At 41.7% G+C, this 17,860-nt stretch overlaps 1 protein-coding gene across 2 annotated transcripts in view; it reads right to left on the reverse strand.

Annotated features, from left to right (window-relative positions):
• LOC119563264 (lachesin) overlaps nt 1-16,714 on the reverse strand; it is a 52,829-nt gene extending 36,115 nt beyond the window's left edge. Inside the window, exons 1-2 of one of the 2 annotated variants that reach the window (XM_037876579.1) lie at nt 16,458-16,714; nt 15,629-15,968 (exon numbers count right to left, since the gene is read on the reverse strand). The gene's annotated coding sequence lies outside the window, so the exon portion shown is untranslated. The remainder of the gene's footprint in view (nt 1-15,628; nt 15,969-16,457) is intronic. The other variant, XM_037876580.1, reaches the window with a different exon arrangement.
• Between the last annotated feature and the right edge of the window lie 1,146 nt (nt 16,715-17,860).

Here is a 17,860-nt window from a genome sequence, read left to right on the forward strand (position 1 = left end):
AAAAGTATTTATATAAAATAAATCTTACATAAATACAGGTAAATATAAAAATTTATATACTATATTACCATGTAATAATTGCCTTTAAAATTAGAAACGGTTTTATCCATTTAAAATCCAAAATTGGTATACAAAACCAACCAAATTCCTCAAATGTAGAAAAAGGTAATCTTACAAAATAAATATTTTTTTCTTATTTTAAGAAAATTTTCCTTAATTTTAAGGTTATTTACCATACATTTAAGAAAAATTTGTCATTATTTCCAGAAATGGCAAACCATAAATTCAAGAAAATTATTTACTTAAAATAAAGGCGAGTCGCCGTTGGCTCAAAATCATAGGCGATTTTCTTGATTTAAGGGCGAATTTCTTGATTTAAGGGCGATTTTTTTTTTGGGTGTATTAAATGGCAATCAAAGCAACAATAAAATATTTTTAATAGTTGTTAACCATCCGTAATGGTCAATTTTAACTATAAAATTTGTTTGTACACACAAAAAGTCTTATAAACCCTGAAAATAAAAGCCTGAACTCAACAAAATCATTTGTTGGAAATATCTCTCGAAAATTAACCAGGTAAATTCAATACTGTCTTGCAATTAAACATTTAACCCAATTATACTAAATTTGCTTGGCTATCTTTCCAAAGATGATCAGAAAATCCCTTCTTTGTAGATATTGATAATAGTTTAAAAAAATAAGCTTATCAAACTTATTGAATTGCCATTAAGTTGCTCAGCCTGCCAATTGATACTAAATTGCCTATATACATGCAGACGAGGCTTATTGTGCATTTTGCACTCCAAATTGTATTTAACTGACGTCTAGCATCTTAAATATCATAAGCTCAGGAGGATGAAGCTTAAATAATCCCGAAAACCCTAACTGGCAGAGCCAAAACCACACTTCTAGTCGCCTAAATCTAAGCCTGCTGCAGCAAGAAACCAATTTGAAAGCACATAACTGACTTCAGGGGTTAGCTGGCGACCAAAGTCTGCATCCTTCGAGCCGTTTACTCCCTCAATTACCCCGAACACGGAGCTAGACATATGAACAACCCCACTACATACATACATAGACATGCACACTCGTGCATATGTAGAAAGCATCAAATTAGAATGGCTAATTGCAAAGTCCTCACATCAGGACCACATTTTCTTTTGTTAACTTGCCCAAAAACTTGCCTCCAGCAATCATCACAACTGCCAGCTAGAGTGGGTGGAAATTCAGGGGTTTTATAGAGCAGAGCTCTACTATTTGGGATGGTGAGATGGTAAGATTGCAGGATGGTGAGTTGCTGAGGAGTGGCAACTATTGCATGCTGTCCATGCCGAGTCTGCTGGCAAGCAGTTAAATTACTTCTCGTTTATTTTAAATTGTGAAAAATATGTGCAAATGCTCGGCAGCCAGCAGACATTACACAATGATACCTAACAAGACCGAACACGAAGGAGCCAGAGCACCAAACCCTTCCTGGCTGCAATGAGGGCAAAAAAAAATATAGAAAAAAGAAAGAAATACCCACACAGCAAGCCAGAAAAGACGATTGGGATTGGATAGGACAAAATGGGACAGGCTATATAGGGTTTGGGCTGTATTCGGCTGGCAGGCCAATGCAAAAACATGGGGCAAAACTCTTCTGCAATTTGCAGTGAAAATCGCATCGCACGCGCTGTATTTTCAAATAATGCGAAAACTTTTCCGCCTATGTTTTCCCGCAGAAGAACACGAGTGAGCAAGGAGCGGCAGATGAGATGGGTCTGGGTCGCGACTACCGGGGGATAACCATCGGTACCCCCACCCAATCCCACTAAACAGAACTGAACTGAACTGAACTGAGCTGAGCCAAACCGAACCGAACCGAAGAGAACTGAACTGAACCATTCCAGAACAGAGCCCGAAACAGAACCAGAATCCGACAAAAGCAGCACCAACTCCAATATACTTTTGTTTCTTTGCCTCTATTGTGGCGCCATCTCGCTCTGGTCCGGGACGGCCATCTCTTTCGCTCCCTCGACTGTTGCCTGTTGGCTGCGTGAAATGCAATTTCTCATATTTGCATAACTGCAGACAGCAGATAGCTCAAAATAAAGTTGAAAATTTCGCTGCGGTGGCGGCAACAACAGCAACAACTTTAATATTGCCTGGCCGTGCTGCGTAATTGCCCCCCCCCCACCTCTACTCCCCCCAAAAAGCCCCACAACTTTAGTACCGATCAGATCCAAGTGCACTGAACCAAAGATATATTAATTTGTATTATACTTTATATATTATATTAAATAAAGTTAAAATAACAAAGGAAAAAAATTAAAGGAGGCTACCAAATATATTGATATGTTGCTCAACTGTTCCTCATCCTAATAATTTTAAAGCAGTTTACTGTAACTATTTTATAAATGTATTGTTTTTAAAAATTATATGTTATCATTAAATTATGTTATTAAGCTGCTGCAGCCAGGACCACTCACTTTTACTTAGTGGTGTGCACATTTAGTGGTCTTATATTTAGTAGATACTTTTGTCCAAGTGCACGAGATTATGAAATACCATAAAAAGCTTATGTGAGAAAAGAATGCTTATGTTGTCTGGGAAAAAGTTATTCTTGTTAAGTCTCTCAGCTCGGTTTTTTCACCGAGACAAAGTCATTTTAAAAGTAGTGAATTAAGTATAATGGCAGTGATTCGAAGTAAATAGATTTATTAGAATTTAAAGAAATATAACCAACCAATATAACCAACAAAATTAATGACAGCACATTTATCTAAATGACGATTTCTCAGTGTCATGTTAACTTTTGTCATTCAGTTAAATTCCTGTTCCGGAAAAGTGTAAAAACTAAAGTTTCTCAATATCATATTAGGTTTTATGTAACCTAAAACCTTAGCTAAACGTTAAAATTTGTTGACTGTGGTTTTTAACAGATTGGAAAATTAACGTCATATCGATAAACAAGTTTTGTCTTTTCGAACAACGCAGATAACAAACCAGAACCTTAACCTGATACTGAGAAATTGGGGCCAAAATCCAGTTATCCAGCCTGTGGGGTCAACAGGTCGGCCTAGAAATGTTGTCAAATGAAAATGCCTACATTTTCGCCGAGTGTATCTGCATAGCGACTGCAACAGCGGAATCCCTTCCGCTTGGCGCCACTACGTAGTCCGTGGGTTTCCGCCAACTGTGCGCTCGATTTTACAAAACAATACGGCAATGGAATGCGACGGGGCACGGCGGCAGCCAAATCAACGGAGTTACGCAGTGGGTGGGGGCAGGATTTCGATGGGAGTGGCAGCGGGGAGTTGCAAGAACAGGAGCAGAAGCAGGCACAATGCAATACACCCGTACATGCATAAGACAAAGCATACTTTCGGGCGCAAATAACCGGCGCTGCGAACGGAAACCAAAATTGAGCGTCCTTCGCAAAGCAAACGCGCCACGCCAGGACCAAAAAGGAAGCGGAGCGAGAGTTGGTTCTATTCTATTAGGATAAACACAAATCACAGCTGGGGGGGAGCAGCAGGATTCGGAGGCGGAGTTGGTTGGTCCACTGGCCCACTGGACGCAGAAATTTCACGCACAAACAAAGCAAACAATGTCGCTGGCCAAAAGCAAACATAATTGATATCGTAATCAATTCAAAAATCTGGCAAAACTAAAAACAGCAAATGCTGTGAAAACAAAACTGTGGACATGGGACAAGTGGTGGTGTCCCAGCCGCAGGCGGGCGGGCTATGCACACAAGGACCCATAAAGGACCCACCGAAACCACCCGGAACCCACCCAAAAAACCCGCTGCCCAAAACCACTTTCCCCATCAGACATATGTGCTTGCCAGTGCGTGCCACTCAATCAACTCTGAAAAAGTCTACAAATATTAGCCCCTAATACCATTGAGACTCGCATGAAGGACGAGGAGCGAGCGAAGGATTCGAAGGAGGAACTGCACCCACGTCCACGCCCATAAAAAAGTGGAATTGTGTATAAAAATGAAGCAGCAGCCGAGAGCAACAAAAAGTGGCAGCTTCAAATAAAATTGTTGCGACAAAGGCGAAGGAGCAGCTGAAGGAGCAGTCCTGGCACAACGATAACATTAAGACGGAGTATCGAAAAAATGTGTAGTTCCGCACACACACACACACACACACACACACACACCGTCTGAGGCGACGGCAAGAACACAAAAGCTGAATAACAACACAATCAAGCGAGGAGCTTGGCGGCTTTGTGGGTGGTAACTGGGTGGTTTTTGGGGGGTCGGTGGGCCAAGGGGGGCCCAGTGGCTCGGGGAGGGGGGCGAGCGTGTCTGGGCATAGGCAGCAGCACTGCATAAGTTGCCAGCGCCAGGCGCAAGCGGCACGTAATAACATTTTTCTAAAGAAAGCGGCAGCAGCAACAACTACACTTCGCAAAAAAAAAGAATCTTTCAAAAATATTTCTATTATCTTAATATTCAGAAATAAAATGGTACTAAAAATATTATTTAGAAAATAAATTAAAAATATTTTTTATGCCACATAATAAAACTTAAGTTAATATTCAAAAGTAAAAAAGTAAAGTAGGTAAATAAAAAAAGAATAAGAAATCTATTTAGAAACTTAATTTGAAAGCATCAGCAATACGCTAATAATTTTTGATTTGTTCCATTTTTATAAGAATGATAGCTAAGATAATTCAACAGAACTTAAAATAATGATAATATAACTATTTGATATTACCTACCAATATTAATGCAAAATTTTTGTGGTTCAGGTTTAGAATGCAATCTATTTTTTACAAGAGTTTAAATGAATCTAAGTGTGCATGCCATAAATATAACTCAAAGTTGAGAAAAAAAATTTTTTTTTGTAATTTAATTCAAGTATTAAGTCTTTGAACAACCCACTTAAAACCCAGTTTTTTAAACATTAGCAATTACAAATATTATATAAACAATTAATATTAACCTATTGCAACCATAAATGGTGTAAAGATGTAAAATTGTTAGAACAGTATATTCGAAATAAAATGGTTACCATATTTTATTGCACATTGGGCAGGCAAAAGCAAGTATAACCCATTAAATCGAGTTAGGGAAAGTTCGATAAAAAACGAAGTCAAATAAATCGAATAACTTTTTGTTTCAGTGCCCCGCGAGGACAACAAAATACCATCACACAGCACGGCAAACGAAGATGTCAGGCGAAGGAGCCGCCGAAGTTGGAGAAGCGAAAGGAAGCGAGACACGGCCAAAAAAAAGGAGGAGGAAAATCGAAGGAATAAAGAAATGTGCGTGGCGTGTCCTGGCTCTTGCGGAATGCTGTCAGGAGACAAGTTATTGTTTTTGATTTCATTTTTCTTGCGTTCTTTCGTTTTCCCAGCCGCCACTCCATTTTACGAGCTGAATGCGGTGGGAGTTCGGGGACTCCAGTTCATACATATGTGCGATTGGGGGACTTATTTCCATATAGGGAGATGCCGGGACTAACCCCCGAATTGGTTAGTTCGGCTAATCGAGGTATTTGGGCCGGGCCAGGCAAAGCCAGGACCCGTCAGAACTTGCCTCGCTTGGCTTTTTTACGAGACCTAAGAAGATTGGCACTGCCTGCCTTATTATTATTATTATTACGATTATAAAAAGTTGCCCTAATCCGAGTGGGCAATTCATTTCTGAGAGCTAGACGAGCCAGCTTGACGATGGGGGGGCCCTGGAAATCTCCGGACTCCGGAAAATGCCGGGAAACTATGACGGAAATCTTAACACTAAAGAACCCTTATGGGAATTTCAAATGTGCACATGAAGAGAACGTGCTTTTCTTTTTAGCACAACTACTTTTTTGGGGCACGGAAAGGTTTGTAATGGCCATATATGTATGAGTATTTTTTATATAAAAACAGTTTATGTCTTTTGCACTTAATTCAGATTAAATTATAATAATTGTTTTGCAAGATTTATGCAATAATTTTTGAAAGCGCTGACAGCTTTCACTATTTAATTAGGGTCAATTTATAATTGAGGCCGCAATTGATAGATGATTTTGTTTATGAAAGCTTAAAATGAAAAACGTGCAAATTAAACAGAAAGCTGTCGGCTTCAAATTATCAAGCGAATAAGCTCATACTTTTAAGAAGCTTATTTAAAAAAGACTTAGGAGATAAGCCAGTTGTCAGAATAAATGTACTTCAAAATGTTTACATTACAAATCTAAGAAGAATTAGGTTTATTGTTTGGCAATTCAAATTTAATGTAGCTTTATTTCAGTTTGTAACCAATATTAAAATAATTATTCTTACAATATGCTGCTCTTTTGGTAAGCCAATAATTTCACTTATTTAAAGTCCAAGATATGAGCAAGTAACTTTGCAAATAATTGAATCCCAGCAGAGGTCGAAGTTTACAACATTCGAAAACTCCGATCATTAGGTGAAGTTTTCTTATCAAGTCTTATCCACACCGCACGAGGCGAAACCGTAGAATCATCAAGTGGTACAGCAGTGGGTGAAAAACAAATAGAATGAAAATAAAAGTAAAAGTAGCAAAATGCAAACGATGTGAAAATGTGAATAAACCAGCAATGACAATCAATCATTCAGTTAGTTGCAGCAGCAAACTTCAGCAATTTGGCCCATGGCAGACTCCCCCCTTCAGCAGCCCCCCCCCCCTCTTAAAAAAAACCCCCGCCCCCTTTTTTCGAACGGGGGGTCATTAGGCCCCCGCCCCCAAGCATTTTGGCAGCCGCAATTCTGGTCTGTTTCACTCGCAAACTAACTTTCGGGTAAACTTTCTAATAAAATAGCCCTCTATGCGCCCCAAGGTCCAGGGATCCTGGCAAGTTACTGTTTCTGTTCCCATTTTCGTGGCAGTGGTTATCCCTATACCGAGAACCGAGAAACCCAGTTCGTAGGACCCCAAGAAGAGAGTCCAAGGAGCAGGAGCGACCAGAGCAACCGCAACAGGAGCAACTGCAGCGGCAACCGAGAATTCGATTCACTTTTTCTGTTGTTGCAGGCACAATGCAGTTGCCAGAGTAACGAGAGAAAGCTTTTTCCTAACTTTCTCTCTCTTGGCTGCCCGTTTCCATTTTGTTCCGCTTTCCCACATGCATGTGTGTGTGTGCTTGAGTGAGTGTGTCTGTGTATACATGGCCGCAACATCCGTTACAATTTTTTACGACTGCGGCGCTGACGTTGATGTTACTGCTTTGTGTGTGTGTGAGTGTGAGTGAGTGCTGTGGTGGTATTGGTGGGGGGCAAGTCCTGCCACATTTAAGGATTGAGGAAATTTTTGTGGCCCCCTCCAGTAATGATATGGAATGTGTTGGAATTTCAAGAAGTTACTCCAGATTTCTTTATTTATTTAAATGAGCAGCCAGCGAGAATGCCACAAAGTCAGCTCCTGTCTGTCTGTGTTTTGTGTCTGTGTTTGTGTCTGCCCCCGTGTCTGTGCATCTGTGGTGGTGGCCAGCCAACCAGCATCTTCAATTGACTGACTCGCTGACTAACTGACTAACTGACTAACTGACTGACTGACTCGCTGACTGAGTGAGCATACAACTAAATGAGCGTTGTTATCGGTCCCTGCCGCTCCCTCGGCGACTGTCTGTCTGCCCCCGAACCTCTCTACACGGCACGAAATCAAGTGGATATGCTAATGAAGCCTAATCAATTATAATTGCACAACAGCGACTGAGTCCTGCCATAAAAGAGCAGCTGAAAATATTAAACAGTGGTCTAGGAATACAAATAGCTGTGGTGTGAAAATGGCAATCTCGGCTCTTAGCCATTTATAACATTGTAATAAAAATATACTTTCTAAAATTTAGCATAGTAGCTTAAAAAATTATGAAAATGTTGAAAAAACAGTTCGTATTTTAACATAGTTATAAGACTAACAAAAATAACGATCTATAAAAATTATATCTTCTAAATTGTATTAATAATAAATGTAAATATAATAACTAACATTAAACAACAATATTAAGGAAAAAGAAAATTTGGTTTACAAATATTTAATAATTGTTATAATTTTGTTTTATAATTTAAGTTTAGTTTTTAGATGTAACTACTTATGATTTGTTGTCAAGTCTCCCTAAATGTTTACAACTAGTTAGCACAAGGGTATTCTTTTAATAATACTGCAATTAAACAAACCTGTTTTCTACAAAAAAATTTCCATGGAAATCCTTTCTCTTTTTTCTCTCAGTGCACGACTGTCTGACTGGGTGTGTGACTGTGCGTATAATTGTGAGGCCAACCTGCTGGCGGCGGCAGTTGGCTGGAGGTGGATGTGGAGGATCAGGGGAGTGGAACAGGCAGCAGGGAGCAGGGACCAGGGAGCATCAGCCAAGGAGCAGAGAGCAGCCAGGAGCGCTGAGCCAGCAGCAGAATCAGAGGATGAGGATGAGGATGAAGGACCAAGGACGAAGGACGAAGAACGCCGGAGAAGATTCAACTACCCGCAATCCACAAGCAACCAGCAACGTCATTGAAATTTATGCACGTTGTACTTTCGTGTAGTGATATTTGTATTGGGAATTAAAACTATGCCCCCGGGATTATATCCTAATTTTTGGCGCTGTTCTGCTTTGGTTGCTTCGCATCCTTCTTGCTGATGTCTTATTTTCCCCTCGTACAAAACCCACCACCCACCTCATTTCCCTTGGCTGTCTGTCTTGCCATTGCCATTTTTACTTTTCATTGCTTTTGTTTGCCGTGTAATTAAAATAAAGGCGTGGAGTAATTGCTGAGGTCAGTGGGCAGCGGCAAACAGAGGCGTGGAGTGCTGCACTGGGCCATCGGTACGTATACGTAATGTTAACTAAGCTCAGCGAGAGCAGCGTTGAAATTAACACTTTTTCCCTTACCCCTTATTTTTTTTGGCTAGTTTAGCTCGTTGCTGGCGTTTTTTGTGTGGGCGTATGGGTATTCCTTGGAGGCCAGAGCTGTGAATTACCGAACAGCAGATAAAATTCTCAGTTTAACACTTTGTTAAAATGCTACCCATACTGGGATGTGCTTACGTTCGTTTACGTTTACATATACGCCATGTGGCGCGTCCGCCCATAAAGTGTGCCAACATTTGGCACCCCTCACCGCCACCTCCAACCCCGATCCCTACCATATACCCAATCCCAATCCCTAACCCACTTAACTGGACTTTGGTCACGTTGATGTTGCTGCTGGTTGCCTTTTCTCGATGGTTCGCCTGGGCGCCTGCGGTAAATTTCATTTTGCAGGGCATCATTAGACGTAGACCCAGAGACCTAGATTTCCATGCTAATTGGATTCGCAATAAAGGCGGGCCCCGAGATCGAAGAATTCCAACAGTCTTGCCAGAGAATTTGAAGAAAAATTAAATTCCCCAGTCAACATGAATGTTTCATCTGCCACATATTTGCAAATGAGTTATGACCGCAAAAGAATTTCGCCAGACAGAGCAAAAAATTGAGTCAAATAAATTATTAAGACCGAATTTGATGAATGGAGTTGGCTGACAGTACGTATATGTGGGATTTCTTGTCTGGCAGAAGAAGAGGAAAAAAGGTTAAACCCACAAGGCAAATTCAATTCATAAACTGTCTGAGGGTAGGCCAACCTTTATCGGGTTGGCTACTTAAAATACTTAAAATAAACCGAGAAAACTTTATGGCAACTCCACTTAAACGAACCCCAAGGCAATATACTTTGCAGGAAACCCCCTTGGAAACTCCTTCATGTGACTCTAATCAGCGCTTAATTATGCATGCTTTCCGGGGCCAAAAGTCCCCCATTAATCAACATCATTTATTGCCGAGCAAGCTGCTCGAATTCAAACTCGAATTGAAATTCAAGCTGGCAGCCAAAAATGCCAAGCTCGGGCCACGGTGGCCCCAAATGGCCAAGAAGAGGAGCCAGGAGCCGGGAGCCGGGAGCATCTAGAGCCAGAGCCAGGACAACAAGCCAACTGCCAACTAAGCCAAATTGTACGCTCAAGTGCCATAAAGCAATCAAAGTTGATATCAAAGTACCACACTGCTAACTTATGCTCTCATGTATTCAATTAGGACAGCTTTTCGAATGCCCTGCCCGGCAGGCGCCATACTCCCTCCACTTTAATTTAAAAGAATTAAGCACTTTTCTGCAGCGCAACCGCAGCCGAGGAGATGAAGAAATTGCTGCTGCTGCTCCTGGTCCATGGTCCGTGGCCATTTTCCTGGGAGCTTCTCCTTCAGGAACTTTCAACAACTTCCTATGCCCAAAGTTTCCACAAATTAGTTATGCAAATTATGTGAGTCGCCTTCACCTCAGCAAGGCTCCATCCCCACCAGCTCCACCATCTTTAAACCCCACCGAAAAACACCCCCCACTGTGATCCGGCATTTAAAACAATGGCTGGCGACCCTTGGCTGCCCCAAAAGTAAGTCCTCCCAGCAGAAGACCAGCCCGATTAGGTCGCATAACAAAGTAGAATTTGTGTAAGTTCGTATTTAACATGCTTTATGCATTCCTCAATTATAAATAGATTAAAGTCCCGAATAGACTAAAGTTAAATGTTAACTTTCCGGCCAAGGCGGACACCATTCACAAAGCAATTAACGCAACCGACCCATACCCATACCCATACCCCTACCATCCATACCATTCCAACACATTTGTCCTCTTAGGCCGAAAAGGAAAGGCAGGAACCCAATTTAACCGACTGCCAACTTTCCACAATCACTGGCCATCATCAATTTCAGATTTTGTTGTATGTTTTATGAAGCAGTCAAGGCACAGGACAGCCGCCCGTCAACCAGACACTTGGACAGACAAACAGACAGGCTCAGAGACAGTCGGCGATGTGGTGGGTGGTTTTGGGGTGGCGCTGGGTGGTTCTGAGTGGGTGGGGTGGTGCTAGGTGGTCTTCGGTGGAAAGTGAAAACAATGCCTGGCCGCAAACGGCTGTCCAGGGAGGCGACCGCCTGCCGAGTGTGTGTGTGCGGATGCTTCTTGCTGAGTGTTTACTTAACCGTAAGCCTGACCCACCGACCCTACCCACACCCAATCCAAAAACCCACCCACCCACCGACCCCCGGCGGTGTGCTGAACTTGAACCACATAGAAACAACAAAGGCGAACAGATAAACCAGCGACGGGTAAAAAAGGGTTGGTCGGGCATCTTAAAGGATTGCTCAAGTTGGCCAAAACCAATATGTAAATGTGCGTGTTGTGATTAAGCACAAAAGCAAAGTAAGCCAGATACAAAGACGGCTGGTCAGACAGACAGACGGACCGAAGAGTTTTCTTGTCCGAAGTCGAAGCTGGTAGCTGGAAGCTGGAAACTGAAGCCAAAGTCCCGAAAGCCAAAATCTCCAACCACACCGCACACACATAATGTGGGCCAAAAACGAAGCCAAGCAAAAACGCAGCCTTGGCTAACTTTACACACCTCAAGTGTTTGTTTAGGTTGCTTTGCTCTGCTTGGGGTTTTTGGTTTTTGTTTGAGCGATTGCCGGAGCCGGGGGAAAAACACTTAGGAAAAATTACCAAAAAAAAAAATAATAAAAAGGATTAGTGCAACTCGTTCAACTTGAGGGAAAAACCATTTCTCAGTGGTAAAAGTAGTTTTGAAAGCCCAAAAACTTCGAAAGCATTTGCAATGCCCACAAAGCAGCCCACAAACAATCTAAAATATGCATTGAAATTTTAAAACAAAATTAAGAGCATTAAAAAAGCAAAATTAGTAAAGGGTTTTTATAAAGAAAGTACCCATGGTCTATACTTAAAATATTTTGTTATTGTTGTTTGTAAATAAGTTATTGGTTAATTCACTGTATGTAAACTTTGGTATATCTCTACTTCTTTAAAAATATTTTACACTCATCTTAGAATTTATGGAAGTTTCTAAATATAAATAGAATTATTTTAAAAAATAATATTGTTAATGTAATAAAAATAATGCTTTAATATTAAAATAAGCTTTAATAAAAAATATATTAAAATATATCATAGAAGTTATAATAAATTCTGCAAATTCACTATAAATACAAATATATTATGATTCATTTTTATTAAAGGCCATACAAATTCCTTAACAAAATCATGAAATTCAATTGTAACAAAAACATGTTTCAATTAATTTAAAAACAGAGTGTGGAATTAAGAAAATGTTCTTTATTATAGTGTAGGTTGGAGGGTGTTCTGCGGCTATTTGACGCCTTTGTTGTTTTGGCCAGCAGTATTATAAATCTTTTCCGGCATGTAGGAAGCGATCAGATCCCGGGTCCTGACCCTGCCCCCAACACTTCCCCATGGCCAAAGACAATGCCTCGGAACCCTATTAGCGTAGCGCAATTCCGCCCGGTATCCTCCATTCTCACACGAAGTGTGAGGGGTCCGGCCATAAATTGCAACCGCCAGGTGAGCGGTAAGTGGGTGCTGGACGGGAAGGGGTGCGAGGGGGGCTAATGGGTCACTCCTTGATGTATCACACAAACAGACACAAATGATATTTATGCTGCAGCAGTTGCTCCTGCCGCAGATCCTTATTCTGCTCCTTGGAAGGAGCCCGAGAGGCTTCTTATGGACAGCAGCCGCGCTCAGCTCGGTGTAATAAAAACTAAAATCCGCACAACAATATGTGCGAGGATAATGCCATTTCCGTTTTATGGGAAATCCTGTTAGTCCTTCGCTTGTGTGTGTGTGTGTGTGTGTGTGTGTGAGCTGTGAGCGCTCGCATGTGCGGCTTCCTCGAGGAGCCCCAAATCTGAGCGAACGAAGGAGTTACGACTACACCGGGCCAAAAAGAATAAACCCGGGGAAAGAGCTATTGCGGTCGCCATGCCAGTGATGGGTTGCGATAGGATATGGTATTCGCAGGGCGTAAAGGCGGCAATGGTGCCATTGGCATTGCCATTGCCACTGCCATGCGTGCCAGTCGGGAATGAATGGATCAGGGATCAAATTTTATGGATTGCCCCGGCATACTATATGCGCACTCCACACACGCCGCACTCACATAATAATGAAGTCAGAACTAAGGAATAAATTCCACAAATTTCATTAGCCAAGGAAGTGAGAGTCGCTGGGAATTTAGAGTGCAGAGATTCGATAACAAAAGATGGGATTGGAAAATTATTGGCATTCGGAGTATGGCAAGGTTAAGTGAAAGATTCCGACCTTTGGCTCAAATTAATTTATTAACTCCACCATAAATCTTTGATAAGTGGGTGAACCCGAAGGCATTTTAAAGCTAACGCTTTGAAATGGTATTGCAAAATCGAAATAATGAACAGGACTTAAAGATGGAGTATTTGAAATAATTTTGACAGTTTTGTAAAATATTTGTTATAGCCAAACTCTAAGAAAGGCTTCCTTATGAATCACAAACTTTTTTTAAGTTCTCTACTGAAGCCAGTCTAAAAAAATATTTTTTTTTAAAACAGTAATAAAAATTAAAGAGAACAAAAGTCATGCTATTTGGCAGATACTATTTATAGATTGTACAAAATTAACAAAAGGGATAGTAGCATAAATAAAAGACCAATCTTTTCCAAATATTTATTTTAATAACTTATAAAAACTCAAGAGCATATAATCCTACACCCCGATAACTTTCCCCATCGCGGACTTACAATCAGCTAATCTGTCTTACATATTTGCATATCGCCTCGGCTTCAGCTTGGATTACGATGGTTATTCATTAGCCGCATTCCTGGACGCCCTGGGCCAACAACTAGGACGCTTGTTGCGGTTAGCCGCAGGACTTTCGTCCAACCCACTTCCCCCTTTCCCACTTTCCACCACACACCTCTCTATTACCATCTCTTTCTGAGCCATAACTAGGCAAACCTTTTTTGCTCAGTGTGTGTGTGTGCGGAACGGGAGGAAAAACAAACGTCCGACCATCTGTGTGTGTGTGTGAAGTAAAAAGCGCAACTGGAGAAGAGTCGGATGGACAGAAGGACTGGAAGCGGAAAGCCGGAGAGTAAGAAAAACCATAACTAAATCCATTGCCATAGGAAAATCCAAAGCAAAGTCTGCGATGCAAATAGTAGAGATTATGGGACTGCAGATGTATGAAGAACGAGACCGAGATGGAATGGAGCTGGATATGGTGGCTAAAACTGAAACCCAAGGCGCGGCTCTCAGGGGTCGAAAGGGGGGGGGGGGATGCCGGGTGTTACGGGGGCTACGAATAGTACGGGGTAGACGAAGGTCCTGGCAGAAGGTGTTATGTGTACGTGTGTACGAGTGTATGAGGCACAATAAATCTTGCAAGGGTGCCGAATGGCCAGGCAAGGGGCTTGAGGCTTCGGGCCTTAGGAGCTTGGGCATTGGCATGGATTTGAGCCGGGACGTTATCCCCATCCTCGATTTCCCACTCCCGTTCCTTCCCTTAACAAACCCTTAGCCACCTTAGCCACCACCCACCGCGCCCCGTCAGTGAAAACCAAAACCAAATAAAACTGACATTATGCGAAAAGCGAAAGCCATAACTAAAAGTTGGATAACGTGGCCATGATGGAGTGGGATTGGGGAGTGGGCGAGAAATCCGGAGCAGAAGCAGCCGTAAAGTTGATACTAAAGCAAAGAGCAGACGAGCAAAACTAAAACAAATCGGAGATGCTATTGTCAAGAGTGCTAGACCAACAAGTACCCTGCCATCTCCGCAAAACGATGGTAATTCAGATAGGTTGGTAGACTAAACTTATAATCATAAAAATGTTATTAATGATAGATGGTAGTCGGAAGGCGATTATTAATACAAAAGATATTTTTTGTGTTTATTATATCGAACCAAAATATATTTGGGTCAAGGATTTCGCATTTGTTTGAATTTTATAAGCGAACACTAAGAACTCCACTTCGAAAAGTGTGAACACTTAACTTGGATATCTTATAATATGAAATGTCAAAAGAGTTTAATTGCTAAACTAAAGTTTATATTTTATATTCCAAGGGAAAGATATTAAACCTGATAATTTAAATCAACTCGTAAAAACTATTTAATTATTATTAAAATCTCAGATAAGTTTTCCTATGAAAAATTTAATAAAAGTAGCCATATAAAAAAAATGGTGATATTAGGGCGGCCATTTTATAAATTTATGGTAACTTTATCTTGTTAAAAATTAATGTTGGTACTAATTCTGTAATAACTATAACTTAATTCCACCGGTATCAATGCTTTCTAAGAAGTAATAAAAAGAAGTTCCCAGCACAACCGAATGATATTAGGTTATCATTCTAATTGCTGCTCTGGAAAAACTTGAGTCACTCCAACAGGTTTCAATTTGTACATCCCGGAAGCTCCTTATTGGATCATTAAATCAAGAGGAGCTGACCTAAAAAGCTGAGACCGCTTAAATGCTGCTAAGCGAACTGAGTTTGTTCCTTAATCGCTTACAGAGCCACCCAGGACCGCCCGAAAGGTAAAGGCGGGTCCCTAAGCCCGCGAAACCCAACCAACTCCGAGTGCACCACAATGGATTTTGCCACAGCAAACTCCACCAGCACGAGCTGAATATTCTCCGATTTTACCCTTTAACTAGGGGTTTTCAAGGGAGGATAGAGATATCGGGTATGAAAAACAGAAACAGGAAAATAGAAATGATAGCAAAGTTGCGAAAGGGATGCGGGGTGTAGAGGGTTTGCTGAAACGGAAATCGACTTTGGTAAGGAGTTTTTCTCGTACCTGTGAATCGGAATCTGAACGCTGGCGCTGCACCGAAGTTATGCAAATGTAAAGTTGTTCGTGCCTGGCCTCCTGGCTGCTGAATCCTGCGGCAGGATCTGCTCCGGCTCCTTCTCCACTTTCCACTCCCTTTACCCGCTGTCAATCGAAGGCGGTGTCGCGAGTGCTAATGACGTTTGCTTTGATTGCGCCCCGCATGCGAAGCCAAATCTGAGCCACAACTCACAACTGTCATTTTAGCCACGATATTTGTACTGGGCTACAGCTCCAGATATGATATATATGTATGCTACCCTTCTTGAGTGTCTATCTCAGCTGTTCCTGCGTGGTCCTCGGATGTCTATTTATTTAATTTGCATGCAATTTTCAATTTTTATGCGGAATACTTGGCATTGACAGCAAACGATGCGCACATTTCGCATCGCCGATGCACAATAGAAATTGAATTGCAAAAATTTGTTTGCCCGTCCAGGGCAGCAGGCAAATGGATTGCGAATATATATTGTGGAAATAGCGGATTCACGTCTTCACGCCAATGTCACAAGGAGCAGAGCAGCGCAGCCAGAGCATCTAGAGCATCCAGCAGGATGCGGATGCTCAAGGAGCCGAAAAAAAAGGGAAGCTGAACGAGTTGAAGAAATCGCACAATTTGGCGGCGAAGATGTCAAGTATACGCCGCGTTGCCACTGCCACACACCGACTGCAATTACAATGGTGGCCAACAACAATGGCATGTGGCATGGGGGCCATAGAAGGATATGCCGGCTTGCCAAACACAGACACACGCTCACATTCATACGCTGGCGGAGTTGAAGCCACAAATACGTACACTCCGCAGGATCCAGAGGAAAAGTCTGAGTCTAAGTCACGAGCGAGAGGACAGGCGACAGATCCTGGGGTTGCCCAGTCGCCAATGTGTGCGAAACAAATGCACACACACACACACAGTGGCACCAGAAAAATCGCGCGAAATTTTGCGACTAAAAACCAAAACAAAACAACAACTTGGTGTGTTCGTTTAGATCACGAATGTTATGATTATGATTCGAAATTCAGCTGCTCTCCACTACCGAACGCTCCGAAACTGAATTCGCAACTGAGCCAGGATGGCAAAAGGATGCTGCCATCTGGAGCCGAAACGACAGGATGCCGAACACAGGATGCCGACGAGGCTAGTGACGAGCATGATGACGAGGATGCTTCGTATCCTTCGGATGCTGCCTCGGAGAGCTTTTCTGGCGAGAGAGCGAGAGGAACTGGCATTGGCGACGTGTGACTTCGTTAAATTTCTGCGGCGACAGCACACAAAACGGATTCGGAAGCGGAAGTAGCAAGTAAGCGAGCAAGGAGCGCTCTGTGTGTGTGTGTGTGTGTGTGTGTGTGTGTGAGTGGGCGGGCTGAGTGGGTGGAGTGGCGCTGAAGTGGGCGAAGTAGCGCCAAGTGGCTGGCTAAAGTCGACTCGCGGAGCACGACCAGAATGGAAGTTTTGTGTTTGTGTTTTGCAATGCCAACTATACACACATGGTCCACACACACGTATAAATACACACATATATTTATATATATATATATATATATATATATATTAAAACCCATACATACTCATGCTGTGGCATCAATATTCACATTCGCACTTGTGCGAGTATTTTCTGATTTGCTGCAATCGCGTTTGCCAACAACAAACTTGGCTAACAACAACAGCTCCCGGAGTCGAAATCGGAGTGGGAGCGGGGTTGGGGAAGGGGCATTTTCCAACGGATGTTTGGTAAATCTTTGGCGCCGGATACCAGCGCTCCAGCCGGAGAACCGCCTCCTTAGATCGCCTCCTCGCGAGACACGGTTAGACTCTTCTCATATCTTTCTTGGTCTTACACTGGGAAAAAATACGGAACACCACATATATGGCTTCTAACAATTACCATTTTAGACTGGCGAAAGGTATCAAATCGATTAACTTGAAATGTTAAGCAAAATGTATAATACTAGGGATTTCAGATCTTAAATTTATTTAATCTAATTTATTTTTTGTTTTTATAACTTATTAATCATTTTTAAACTGTTCACAAAGCATCTTTTTATGAGACATTAAAAGCAGTTATCATAAATCCATTTTAGGTGATAGTCTAACCGGAAACTTCAGAAACTTCTAAATGTAGTTAACTCTTGGAGTATGAAAAACTAAAGTAGGTTAAAAAATAAGTTTTAATTTTATAAACCAACATTTTCTAAAAC

The sequence above is a fragment of the Drosophila subpulchrella genome, chromosome 3R (assembly GCF_014743375.2).
Source record: "Drosophila subpulchrella strain 33 F10 #4 breed RU33 chromosome 3R, RU_Dsub_v1.1 Primary Assembly, whole genome shotgun sequence".
Lineage (NCBI taxonomy): Eukaryota > Metazoa > Arthropoda > Insecta > Diptera > Drosophilidae > Drosophila > Drosophila subpulchrella.